The sequence below is a fragment of the Vespula pensylvanica genome, chromosome 21 (assembly GCF_014466175.1).
Source record: "Vespula pensylvanica isolate Volc-1 chromosome 21, ASM1446617v1, whole genome shotgun sequence".
NCBI lineage: Eukaryota > Metazoa > Arthropoda > Insecta > Hymenoptera > Vespidae > Vespula > Vespula pensylvanica.
The window spans coordinates 994,286-999,285 of record NC_057705.1 but is presented as its reverse complement, the minus strand read 5'-3'; the positions used below and the strand labels follow the sequence as shown (position 1 = coordinate 999,285).

The following is a 5,000-nucleotide window of genomic DNA, read 5'->3' as shown; positions in this document are numbered from 1 at the left end:
TTCAATATCATAGAAAAAGAATTTTTTTCTATCCAAGAAAAAGAGAGAGAGAGAGAGAGAAAGTCGTGTTTAGTCACTTTGAAAAAGAAGAAGAAAAAAAGAGAAGGACTTTTATCATCACCATCCATTCATTCCTAACGATGAAAGATTTTTATTTCATTTTCTCGGGAGCGACCACTGAGAAAATATTTTAAATTACTGAATTAACTTCACTTTCTCGGTTTCTCAGCCCGTGGAAAAAACAAAGAGAAACTCCTTTTGTAATTTCTAACGAAGCCCCTCCTCTCTTCTCCTTTCTGAAATGAAATTCTTTTCGTATTTCCTATTCCCAGCAACCTGCACTGCCCCACCCTATCTTTTCGTTTTTTTTTTCTTTCTTCTTTCTTTTTTTCTTTTTCCTCTCGTTTTATTTTCCTTATTTTCTTTCTCTTTCTAGTATAATAAAAGTAAGAGAGATATAGTGGAAAGTGGCAGACAAAGGATCAATCCAAGCATTCTCTCTTTCTCTGTCTCTCTTTTCTCTATCTCTATCTTTCCTCGATTTATCAGAGAATAAAAATCGTTTCGAGAACAAGCGAAAAGAACTTCGGTACGATATGAAAGAAGAAATGCCTTCGTAAGGGGGACAACGACGAAGTGGAGGATGGAGGATGAAGGACGAAGGAGGTTTAGTCGAGAGAAAAAAGGGCTATTGAAGTACATGGAATGTGCTGCAAATAGAGTCCCAAATGGAATTTGATAACCGAGAATAAGAGCGTAGGAAAAGAGAGAGACAGATAGATGGAGAGATAGAGAAAGAAAGAAAGAAAGAGAGAGAGAGAGAGATTGAGAGAAACACGATATGACTTTTTTCCATAAATAAATAAGCGCGTGCAAGTGGATTCACGTTGATGCGATATATATCTCGATATAATTCGAGAAGAATGATGTTCCTTCCGAAAGAAGAAAAAAAAAAAGAAATAGAGAAATAAAGAAATAAAAAAATAAATAAATGAACAAAAAGAACAAAGAAAAAGAAAAGAAAAAAAGGAAGAAAGAAACGAATAGAAAGAAGAACAAAAAAAAGTTGCTTTTCTTTTTCCTCTTTTTATTTCTTCTTCATTTTTTTATTTTCATTATTTTTATTTTTTTATTTTTTATACGTTTATCTCGAAAGAACATCGAGAGAGAAAATAAATTCCTAAACTCGAAATTGATTTATTTAAACCGATAAAACGAGATCACGCAACGATACACACGAAGAGTCTATTATCCTCGGTATCGTAATACCACGAGTGAAAGGTTTCCATTCTAATTGGGAATGTACTTCCTATCGATCTATTTCCTGGAAAAGACTCTCTCTCTCTCTCTCTCTTTCTCTCTTTCTATTTCGTCTGTGATTCTATACAACTTTGTTCCAAGAACGAACGAGATATTATTTTCGTCTGTATATTATCTCTCTCTCTCTCTCTCTTTCTCTCTTTTTATTAATCTCTTTATTGCGATAGATATTATATTTCCATGTTATTATATTTGTCATTATTAATTATTTCTATTTCTCTTAAAATTTGTATTCCCTTGTGTTTTTATCTTCTTTCTTATTTTTATATAATTATTATTATTATAAATTTATTCATAGTTATAATTAGCATTATTTTCGTTTATCTCTCTTTCCTCAATTTCTACTCTTCTTCGTTATTATTTTATTTTTGATATCTCTACGTTTCCTTTTCTTTTTTTTTTTTTCGATAACGCCTTAATTTCGTCTATCTCTCCATCTATTCTCTCTCTCTCTCTCTCTCTCTCACACACACAACACATACATTTTATTATTATATAAATTAATCTTAAAGCTCGGACGTGTGCGTGTTATTGTTTCATTTCGAATTTTCTATTTTCACGAGGATGTAAATTAACAATTAGCAAAAATGTTATACGATTTCTTCCGTTTCACCTAACTTTCTCACTCGTACTACATAATTTTCTTTCTCTCTCTTTTTTTTTTTCTTCTTGATTGTACGATACGAACAAAAACGTACATGCATACATACGTGTAAATTCGAAAGGAAGATACGCGTTGTTAGAAAACAAAGGGAGAAAAGAAAAAAGAAAAGGAATCGTGGGATCGCGTTCGTAAAATATTTCTTTGTAAAAGCAAAAAAAAAATAAAAAAGAAAGAGAGAAAGAAAGAAAGAAAGAGAATCTCTGCCTCCAGCGGTTTAATGTTGCCGACATTGTTGTTTTTAACAAAGATGACGTTAACTTTAACGAACGTCCGACACGTTCACGAAATAGAAAGAAATATAATAATACAACACGGATGGACTATATAATACGTCTAGTAAACGTATCGTTTAACACCGGTACCTGTACATATATATATACATATACATATTATACTACCGTACGTAAGCTTATTTTATTTGGGAACCACGAAATTATTTGTACAACGTTGGCCTACAACGCTCATGGCCGAGTTAATTGCAACGATGATTGACGTGAGAGAGAGAGAGAGAGAGAGAGAAAGATAGAGAAAGAAAGAAGGAGAGAGAAAGATAGAAAGAGAGAGAGAAATAAAGAGAGAGAGAGAGAGAGAGAGAGAGAGAGAAAGAGAGAGATGGTTAAACAGTATACAAGGTAACTGAAAAACACATATAAACGGTAGGGTTGCTTGGTAGTATTAATAAAACGTCGACGATGGTGGTATAGTGGTAGTTTGGTGGTAGTGGTGTACGTAACTCGACGGACACAAAAGTAACTCTCTTGCTTCCGCTTCTGCTGATGATGCTTTTGCTAAAGCTTGGATGCGTGCGCAACCTGACCAATATTGGGAGCTTTTAGCGATCTCATACGAAAGTTCGACTTTAGTACACCACCCATACTGGATTGGGTTAAGCATAGGATAGAAAAAGACAGACGGAGATAGGGATTGAGAGAGAGAGAGAGAGAGAGAGAGAGAGAGAGAGAGAGAGAGAGAGAGAGAGAGAGAGAGAGAGAGAGAGAGAGAGAGAGAGAGAGAAACTGATAGACATTTTACACGGTAGGAACCATAGAGAGAGAAATAGATAGAAAGTTGTATATAGTTTTAACCAAACGTATATTCGTAGATATTATATATATGTGTGTGTGTGTGTGTGTGTGTTTCGATAGATAGAAACGAAATGTATTTTTATATATATATATATATATATATATACATGTGTATTTACGTGCATATCAATATTTTGTTATAAATATATAGGAACGAAATATGTATATTCATAGATATAAATGTGTGTGTAGGTTTTTCGCTTCGTTGCTCATAACACCTTGAAAATTTTATTTGTAGTATGAATCAACGTTTCTCTAGATATATATATATGTGTGTGTGTGTGTGTTCTCTCTTTCTGTGTATATATATATATATATTCTTTGTCTCCCCAACGTTAAATGAGTCATTGATTCGTTCCTATCCTTGTATTCATTGTATTCCTCCAACTTCGTGGGAGGATTTTGCACTACCAATCCCATCCGATATGTATTATAGAAAATAGAATTAACTAACTAACACTGTGAGAAAGAAAGAGAGAGAGAGAGAGAGAGAGAGAGAGAGAGAGAAAGAGATGGAATGTGAGAAACAGAACGTTAAGTATTCTTTAAGATACTATACATGTGTGTTCTTCGAACGTTTATTGTTAGTATCAGTACATATTTGCTTTCGTAAAAATAATCAAAACTTAACAGAATTTTCTATAAATATATATACACGTATATACACGCGAGACAGACACACACACGTATATAAAAGAAAAAAATTTTTTGACCGAAGATATAATCCTTTTTTGTTTTGTAATCCGAAAAAAAATATTATATTTTTTGTTCTTCTTTTCTCTCTCTCTCTCTCTCTCTCTCTCTCTCTCTCTCTCTCTCTCTTTTTCTCTTTTTTTTTTTTTATGGAAAACGAATTTCGTTCTAAACGACCACGATCACGACGACGACGACGACGACGACGACGAGAAGGATATAGCTATTTCCAATCATACTTCGTCGTTGTTTCATTATTGCAACACGCTAAAAAGACCGGGATTTTTTTTTTTTTCGGTCTCGACTTTGATGGCGGAAGATTTTTATCAACAATCGCTACGTTACGCCGCAATTTCAAACCGCGATTTTTCTGATTCGAATATCTCTCATGTTTGCGAGAGAGAGAAAGAGGAAATACAAAAATGGACTATCAATCGTATTTCCTGTCTTATGATTTGATTTGATTTGATTTGATTTGATTTGATTTGATTTTACTTTGTTTCTTTTTTTGTTTTGTTTTTAATTACGTTATATTTGCTCTTACCTTTTTTTGTCGAATGCAATTGGTAATTTTCTTGACAAAAGTTATGTACATTTTCCTTCCGTTATGAGTCGTGCGTGCACACAAAGTAGGTCGTCACTCGCGGATGAAAGCAATCTTCTATGTCGACAAAAAAAAAAAAGAGAGAGAGAGAGAAAAAAAGAATAAAAGAAAAGAGAGAGAGAGAGAGAGAGAGGAAGAGAGAGAGAGAAAAAGAACAACACTTTGGTCACGGTCGAACAATTCGAGTATCGAAGAACAATGATATTATCTACGTGGAAAATTGAAGCGATCCGACGGAAGTGAAAAATATTAATGACCGTTTTTCTAACTAACGGTTTTCATCTCGAACAATCGATTATCATAATCTGATATTGTTAACGACAATTTCGATTAATCGAATTATCGAACGATCGACCTAGTATTTTCTTTCACGCCAATTATCACTTATAAGTTTCAATAGAAATATTTATTCTTAAACTTGTTCTCTCTCTCTCTCTCTCTCTCTCTCTCTTTCTCTTTATCGTGCCATCGAAACGGATTGCGACTGTTTAATTAATTTACAAGTTTTTTTTTTTTACAATAGAAATCGTCGGTTTTTGATATCGATAGATAAATCGAGATCACGTTTATTTCGCAACGACAAAAGATTTTCGGATATGTTCAAGCGTGGTTTAATGGGGGGGGGGGGGGGGGG

The 5,000-nt window shown here is 33.6% G+C and overlaps 1 protein-coding gene across 14 annotated transcripts in view; it reads left to right on the top strand.

The window, feature by feature from the left end:
- The window catches only part of LOC122636337 (plasma membrane calcium-transporting ATPase 3), an 88,591-nt gene that overhangs the window by 32,020 nt on the left and 51,571 nt on the right, over positions 1–5,000 (top strand). The window lies entirely within an intron of this gene.